Source organism: Ranitomeya imitator, chromosome 2, assembly GCF_032444005.1.
Source record: "Ranitomeya imitator isolate aRanImi1 chromosome 2, aRanImi1.pri, whole genome shotgun sequence".
Classification (NCBI taxonomy): domain Eukaryota; kingdom Metazoa; phylum Chordata; class Amphibia; order Anura; family Dendrobatidae; genus Ranitomeya; species Ranitomeya imitator.
This window is the reverse complement of record NC_091283.1, coordinates 720,112,248-720,121,527: the sequence shown is the minus strand read 5'-3', so window position 1 is coordinate 720,121,527 and position 9,280 is coordinate 720,112,248. Positions and strand designations below refer to the sequence as shown.

General features: G+C 39.4%; 1 long non-coding RNA gene across 1 annotated transcript; it reads left to right on the top strand.

Moving 5' to 3' along the window:
* Positions 1-1,260: 1,260 nt before the first annotated feature.
* LOC138667719 (uncharacterized) lies at positions 1,261-8,127 on the top strand. Its single transcript, XR_011318906.1, has 3 exons — positions 1,261-1,420; positions 3,089-3,157; positions 7,833-8,127. It is a non-coding gene; the product is annotated as an uncharacterized lncRNA (long non-coding RNA).
* Positions 8,128-9,280: the final 1,153 nt, after the last annotated feature.

Below are 9,280 nucleotides of genomic sequence, written 5' to 3'. Positions count from 1 at the left end.
AGGGATCGCTCGCTGCTGTCTATTGCCAGTTACTATAGCTGAACCTGGAGAGGCAGCAGTAATCAAGCGCACAGGCCAAGTCTGAGCAAAACGCTGAGACTGATGTCTTTGCTGAGCATCATTCACTGTGGTCGAGACTAAATGGGGACTGCAGGAGAAGACAAGGCTTGGGATCCATCCTGTGCCAAGGGAAAGTCCTGGCGCCTAACAGAATCTCCATAAAAAGAGCTTTGCAAAAAAAAAAGTATGTTTTTAGTTGATAAAGAAAAGTTCTTAGACCATTAGAGGACAAAACACATCACATTGTATTTGCGTGAAATGTTGAATATCAATAACATGATTGTTACATTCTTGAACTTTTTTCTGTACATTAATAAATTATTTGAGTCACCTAATGATATAAGATCAGGATTTTAGTCAGCTGACTGAAATATAATATTATATTAATAAAAAGTTCAGATAAAATCTTGTATTGTAAAGTTAGCTTGATAGACTTTTTTGGTCTTGACCTGTGTTACAAATATACAATCATCCATGTTTGTTGATTATTGTATTTTTTTCCCATTTTGTCATTATTGTGTTTAGTCGCCCATCTCTAAGCCTGGACAGGTATTTGAAGTATCCTATGTCTGAAAAAATAGTAACGATCTATGAGCATGATTGATCATACCAGCTTTCTGAGCCCAACGTTAAAAGGTCAACAGACATGAAAATGTGACTTTTGCTCAGCTGTTTCGTGCAATTTTCAGCTGCACATTTTCCAGGTGCTTCCTGCCATGAAGACCTTTGTGTTCACAGCATTGCAGAACTAAGCATTATCAAAAAGGTGGCACATGGCCATCATGATTAACTGTACAAGGATGCATAGCACATCAGTTTTACTAGTTTCATTTTAATGGAACAATTGCATCCTCTTTTGCCTGCATGTTTTTCCTCATGTCATAAATAGATTTTACAATGTGGGCACATCACAGTTTTACAACATTGCGCCCCATACTCATCCCACTTTAGAAATGTCCATTTTAGAACAGTGCAATAAAAAGAAATGATGGTGAATGCGATGTCAAGTATTTTTCTGCAGTAAATATCATAAGGTGTTAAGTGGCTTACTCTTCATAATTAATGTTTATTATCCTTTAGAAAATTAAATAATTATACATGTAATCACCCTATTAAATGCCTTATCACCAGCTGATGAGAAAATATGCCCCAATTATCGCTATGTCTAGCTATATAAGGATCAGTCTCAATGCCATCATCAAAACATAGCTTTTGAGTCTCTGAGAAGTTCAGAACTAAGAAAAGAAATCAGTCATGTCTGGAATCAAAGGAGGAGCAAACTGCCAGAAGAGCTCATGCCAGAATCCGTGCAAGGATCCCTGCCAAAAAGTGCCTATCTGTGTAAATCCTTGCCAAGACCGTAAGTTACTCTTTTTTGATTTTGCCTTTTTGCATTGTTGGTAAACTTTACACATTAGTTATTATTATAGAACTTTGCTCCAGAATTTTACATTAGTATTTTTTTTAACAAAGATATAAAAAATTTAAAGGATTAATGCATTTAAAAACTGTAAAAAAAAAAAAAAAAAGCCTTAGACGTCTTGCTGAAACATGTCACATTTAAGGTTAGGTTTAGCTCACATTTCACATGCTCTTAGGTTCAGCTTGTAGGTATATACAGGCCCCATATATAATTTGCAGCTGTATGTCATTCAGCCGTATACTTCCTTTTTTGACTTGAAGTCGCTTTCTATTGAGATGAATAGTTGAATATGCTTTTTTGATACAGTAAAATGATTAAAGTCTTAGAAGTAGGGTATGTTCAATGTATTCAATCTTAAATAGTGTTTTCCGCAGAAGTAAATCTCAAACATGTAGAAAAAGTAATTGATCTAGATATTCATTATGACAGCCATATTTGTTGCTATGAAATTGGATTTAACCTTCAAGAGTAAACTGTTCAGGAGGTAATGTCCTATAGTGTACAATCCTTCCTAAACATCTAAACTGTCCATCATTGTGCCTCCCATTGTTATGTCATATAATCACTGCAGACAATAAGAGGTCACTGATTGACCTGCAGCCTTTACTATTACATAGTTAGTATATTTGAAAACAGACACGTCTATCAAGTTCAACCAAGCTGACATTAGTATATGGCTTTTTTATTTTTTGATGGACAGTTTAGCTGTTATGAATCTGTTATCCACTTGTAGGCAATCTTTTCAAATTGATGATATTTGATATATTCTTCATAACGGATTTCCACTGATTGTAGTATATACAGTAGTTCTTGATGCAAATTTTTGTTTTACAGTGAATATTGTTACTGTGTACACAATTCTGTAGTTTTTAAAGCTCTTTATATACTGTATACACAAGATATCAAAATGGTGATACAGACTTTCAGATTTTGGACTAACTGCTTTACATTTTTCTTTCCAGATTAAGCAGAATAGAAATTACTACTAGAAGATTAATTTTAGACCAGCCATTGTAATAATAGAGGATTATAACAAATATCTAAACTTTTTGGTCTTATCTCAGTTAGCAAAGAATTGGAAATAATCCATTAAAACAGTCTCATATCAATTTCTGTATGATTCGAATTTGATACAGAAACATTTGGAAGGCATACAGGAAGACAAGGCCTGTAATAATTATAATGAGGCCATAGCCCAAAGAAGGTTTTTTTGTCATATTAAAAATTCTGGCTGTCTGGGGCAATGAAGGCATTGTTAATAAAATCTCTCCTATTGCAAGGCAGTGAACAAGTCAGTGTACATGTCCTGGTTGTATGAGGCAGTAAAAGGGTAACAGTTAAATTGTGGTTCATAGGGTCTAGTCTGCAGATGGGAAAAAAATCTAGCAGAAAGTTTTGGTATGTAGGAATTGACTAGTAGGCCCTTCCTTCACAACTGTCCTGCATAGGTGGTCGAACAGTATCCTATAGACTTCAACAGGTTGTGCCACAGCTCCATAGAACTCACACTTTGTACATAACTACGATACGACCATAATCATACATAACTCTGTAGACATTGTTCCAAAATGCAGTGAACACAGAATGAATGTTTCTCTTTTCTAGCTTGCCAATCTGGGTCCCAGTACTCCGGCTACAGCAATCAACAAGGTCGTGGACAATTCCCCAAACAAGGTAAAGATAAGGATAATTTTAGTTGTTTTTTCACTGTCATCAGTGCTAATTAATTTCTCTATGCACAGATCAAAATCACTGTATTTAAAAGCTGCTTTATAGGGTGTGATTCATAGGACTGCATCTGGCATAAAATATGAAGAAAAATTGTGCAGGGTTTCCTGTTCAAATGTTTTTATTAATTTTAACTGTTAATCGGGAAGGTAAGGCAAGGGTGGGACGGAGGATAGGGGTGGGATATGGAGTAGGGAAAAATAAACCCCTATAGCAATAGGGGATACAGGCGTTCATATAATACTTTTGTGAAAACATAAAGGTTGAAGCTTGGATGCAATATCACATAAGTAAAGCTTCATATAAACTTGATTAACTTGGTAAGATAAGCGCATAAGTTAGCTTAACATGGAGTAACATAGTGGCTTAAAAGCTATATAAGGTGTCCAGTAAGATGGATAAGTAAGATAAGCGCATAAGTTAGCTTAACATGGCCAGTAAGATGGATGACAATACATGAAGGCCTGTCTTGTCTAGGTCATCTCCAGATGACCCCAGACCTTGTGGGCGAAAAAGTCCGGTTCATTATATGCTATAATGTGGAATAACTGTAGAAGAAAAGGAAGAGAAATAATTTCTGAGATTCTCGATGACAAATTATTTCAAGTTAGGGAAGTAGGGCCGGAAGAAGACCTGGGCATGTTTGCGCCCGCACGATTCAAAAAGACCGCTGCCTCTGCTGAGGAAGAAAAGGTATACCATTTTGATGCAAAATGAAGCCTCAGATTAGATGACTGATACCAGTTATACTGTATTCCGGCCTGTTGCAGCCTATGGGTAGTGTGTCGAAATAATCTACGCTTTTGAAGGGTGTCCTTACACAGATCTTTGTAGAAGGCTAAGTGGCCGTACGGGGAAGAGAGGAACCTTGGTTCTCTTGCAATGTCAAGCAGTGAGTCTCTTAGCCAGTTGGGATAAAATGAAACAATAACATCAGCCGCTAAGTTCGACGGTAGAGAAGATGGTCTGCGTATCCTGAAAGTTTTTTCAACCAGGTTTTTCCCTTGGATATCTGGAAACAGGTGAGAGATCATAGAGGAGATGTAGTCTCCCAATTGGGATTTTTTTATCGATTCTGGGATCCCTCGGATTTTTAAGTTATTTTTCCTTTTGAAGTTCTCATAGTTAATTAGGTTATTTTTAAATGAGGCTACTTCGTTCTTTAAATTGACCAGTGGGTCTGAAAGCGCCGAAACGCCCCCTGCGTGTTTAAGATACGACTTTTCCTGATGTTTGGTTGGAGGACTCATTATCTTTGGAATGTGAGAAGATTCGTCAGAGGCCATATTGAAATCAGAGAGTGGGGCAGTAGTTATTTGTGAAAAGGTGTCCGTAAAAAGCTTTTTAATGAGTTTTTCAGATGCTTTAGCTCCGTTTAAGTCCATAGAAGTTAGGAAAGCTTTGCATATATTGACCATAAATCTTTCTGAGGGATGGTCGTCAGAAGCTGAGATATTATCTATTAGTGAATACTGCCCTTGTAACAATTTATTATTTAGTTTGCCAGTGACTTCATTTTGTGGACGCGTTTCAGCGGTCACAGAACCCCCATGGCTTGATGTGTCATCTAAGACTGAGCCTGAGTATGACATTGCTGCCGACGACGATGATGATGATGATGACGTTTCATTAGGGTCAGTGCCCTCTGAGGGACAGATGTCACTATAGCCGCAGGAATCCTCATCCCCTATGAGCCCCTCGGAATGAGAGCTTTCCCCTTGTTCCAAGGAGTTGAGGGACCCATAAAAACCCTCTTTTATATCGTTTATTAATTTATAAAGTGAATTATCTCCAGGTGCTGAGAGTGTACTTCTCCCCCCATTCTGTAGAGATAGGTGGTTCCTGGCAGGATTCCCTTCTATATGGCCAGTTTGTGATGTATTGGACAGGACCTGCTTCAGCGCAGTACTCCTGTCACACTCCACCGCTTTCCCCTGCAGTTGAGCCCTCTCTCCCCCTGTGTCGCCCGGCATAAACACCGGCGCATCGTACCTCAGGACACCTCTTGTGTCCCGGCGCGCCGGTGATATCCCTTCGCATGTCTGCAGCGCCGTATTCATTGTGTCGTCTGTGGCTCCCCTCTGCAGCTCCGTGATGCACCGGGTGGCTGGCGTCATGTGGCGCTTCTTCTGATCTCCGCAGACCGACACCGAGGTCCCGGCAGGAACAGGGATTCTTGTTGCCGGGGTTGCTGTGTCGGTGGGTCTGCGAGAGATATCCCTCCGCCGCGTCATGGCTCCATAGTTCCCCGCAGTTACCGGTCCTCTTCTCCGGTCTCTCGTACCTGGCGTCTGGGCTGAGGCAGAGACTGAGGTCCCCCTGGCACTTGTCCTGTCTGTCTGCTGTGATCCTTTGGGCGGTGGGTCTGTCAGTCTTCGGCTCATAGTGTAAGAGCCCTGGGTCACGGGACTACTTGCGCTGTCATGACAGGAAGGCAGGCCGCCATTATGCTTTTCCATGGAGCTTTTCTGCCCTGATTTTTGAGTTTTTTTTGGTGTGCCTGCTCTTTTCCACTCAAGTCTCATTCCAGGCATAATCCGGTCCGTTGTGGAGTATTATAATCCACGATTAAGTATGCTTACGTAGCATAAAATAGGGGATTAGAAGGAGCCCCACAAAACGCGACCACTCCTGTCCCCTGGCAAACCACGCCCCTCTGTGCAGGGTTTCCAAACTTCCAGAAATTCTTGGACAGTCGGTAAAATTAGGACACTTTTTCCCTTGTCTGTAAAAAACTTGAATAGGTTATTATGACTGTAATTATCATTTTTTAGAGTTCAAAGAGAATGCAGCTAATTTATAGGTTGTAAACATGGATCACTTATAGTCATAATGATTTATTATGGTTATTGAATGTCACTGTAAAAAATGTTGAGTGTCTGTGAATTTTTGATAAGCTGTCCAGAAAAGAAAATCAAACTAGTGACCTTGATAATGTAGAGTATACAGTCTAACAGAGCAATTCTTCATAAAATGTGATGATTCACAAAGACAACGTACAGGGCTACAAAGAATGCTCAGTAGGGATCTACACTGTGTGTCTCATTACAAGGTATCTATATCTCATAAATAGGAGAACTGCATCATTTTAGAAAATTCCCTTATTTTCCTGGAACATGCTCTTCTCCAGAACTTGACACGGGAACCTTTATTTTGACTGTTATCTATTCTGGTAGTTTTAGAATTTCTCAATGGGTGAGTGCATGAAAAAATAAAATATTTATCTTGCTTTTTGCCTTTGCGCTGTGCTCAAATTGCTTTACACATATACAATTCTGAAAAATAGCAAACACATATATACGAATACAAACAAAAAAAAGATGATCAAATGGTCGAGTTTCAAAAAGATCTATATAAGTTTTATTAACAAACTATTTAAAATTACATCACACCAAATTGGGACAGAAGGTGAAATAGGGTAAAGCTGCAGTCCAGGTGAGTGCGTCCGCCCCGACGCGCGTTTCGGACCTTATCCTTTTTCAAGGGGCCTAACTAGATTGCTCCCAGCCAGTCTTAAATAGTATCACATAAGCGCACACAGTGATAACGTCACTGGAAGTTGCGCTCCCGACCTGGAAGTGATGCGCCACGTCGACGAGGCAACTATAGCAACAACCGAAACGCACGTCTTGCGGACGCACTCACTTGGACTGCAGCTTTACCCCGTTTCTCTGCAACAGCAGGTAAATATTGGTGACCGGTATATACGGTCCTTGCTGGATATTGTTAGATAGATATGGGGATGTTATATGTTTACCTGCACCAGCTAGTAGCGGCAGGATAATAGTGCACTCTGTGGCATTTATGATATATTGGCTACAGCTGGTAGCGGTCCATACAAGGGACTAATGTATGTATGTATATATCACGTAGTTTAGCTGCTGTTCCAGGTGATGACGTCGGTTACCTATGTATTACACTAAGTGAATGTGTCGCTCTATTTCACCTTCTGTCCCAATTTGGTGTGATGTAATTTTAAATAGTTTGTTAATAAAATTTATATAGATCTTTTTGAAACTCGACCATTTGATCATCTTTTTTTCGTTTCTATTCATGTATGGTTTATGATGATGAAATGAAATGACACATGAAATGGGTTAATATGTGGCAAGTAATTTGGATCATGTGTCTGTGCCATTTTTGCTTTATATGGTCAAATACATATATAGTAAAGTTAATTCCGAAGCAATAAATATTATGAAAGTCTTATCTTTAAACTGCAGGTAATTTATTCTGTTAACTTATTCCATGTATTGCTCTTTTGTATTGAACTGTCTATTGTAACTAAACCTTTATCTTTTTTTATATTTGAGTGGCTTTTTATTTGCAAACAAGTGAGTGGGGGTCTACATCCTAAGACCCGCACCAATCCCAAATGTAGCTCAGGTGACAGAAGCACACAGCTCCTTCCTGATCCCGCACACATACCAACGGATGGATACAATACAACAGCTGGAGCTGTGAACCACACAAGCGGTTTTTTGAGAGATAGGTGGTGTTCTCACTAAACTGCTTTTAATTAAAAGGGCACTCAAATGGCACTCAGATATAAAAAAAAAAGTATACAGTTTATCTTCTTTGAAATAAATGACTAACTGATATATGTTCACTTCTCCATCAGATCCCTGCAACCCCTGCTGTCCACCTCCCTGCTGTCCACCTCCCTGCTGTCCACCTCCCTGCTGTCCTGATCCCTGCTGTCCTGATCCCTGCTGTCCTGATCCCTGCCAAGGTCAAGGGAATTTCTATTGCAATAAATGAACATGTGACACCCGACTTTGTTCCTTGCATTGTTCCCCATCTTTCCGCAAATGTATTATAAATTGTCCTAATCAATTGAGGATCCTGACCTTCACCTTTGCTTGCTGTTTACTCATCTGTTCTGTTATCCAATAAAATTCTGCTATTAACACATGTCTTATAGTTTATGTATTTAAGTTCTTATGCACTAGAAATCTTTTATTATAGTGGAATAAAAAAAAAAACAGCCCACGGACAGATGAAGGATCCTTTCTAAGAAAAAAAGGCAGACATGTTTTCTAATCCAGAACAACACTTTTAACAAAAAAACGTTAAATATCAAATGCCTATCGTATGCAATGCAAAGCCTTTTAAGTGTAAATATACTTAAAGTAGACAACAGTAACATAAAGCTGCGCTTAACCACCAATAATAATAATCTTTATACAGAGCACTGTATAATTCAGTAGATGCACCTACAGAACTCTATAAGTAACAGAATACAATTCAAACAATTAGAGGGAAAATGGTGACACAAAAAGATAAAAAATATAAAGAGATCAGTGTCCAATCTCAGGTGATGAATTTCAAAGGAATGATTTGTATTCCTTCACCAAAATACAAAACTCCAATCTGTAATAGGTCGTTATCAAGTACACAAAAACATCGCAAAGGGCTGGCTTTTATAGTGTGGAGTCTACACCAATCACCACAAAGGCCAAACCCACTTATATTATATACATTATTCATACAAACATTCATAAAGAGTATACATACCCAATTGTGAATAGCATAAATAACACCTTATGCATTAAAAAGATGTAAATATGGGTTGCCAGAAATCACATAGGTGCTGTATCTTGGGACAGCTGCGATCACATGACCTGGATGGGTTGCTTCCTTTGGCGTCATGGGGGGCAGTCTCGATGCCATGGTTACCACCGTGGTCTGGATGGTTCTCCTGGATGCTGCTCATTACTGCACAGCGGCCTCGCTTTTCATTGGGTATGCGGTCAAGTGGCGATAGTCATGTAACCTCTCCTGTGTGACGCTCGCTGGTGGTGGAAGCGCTGGTCTGATACCCAGGTATGAGAGGGAGGTGATGATTAGCCAGCTGGTCGGATACTGATGACAGAGTTTGGCCCAATCACTGGCAATTATAGTTTATATTACTGCCACATCAGCCTAATTACAATTTTGGTGCACTTCTCTTTGGTGGCTCATTATTGGAACCCTGGAAGGTGTTATCTGCATATCCATGATCGACCTACAGGTGGTTGGATTCTAGTATCCATGTGTATACGGATGCCATGATTTGACTGGCTGAAC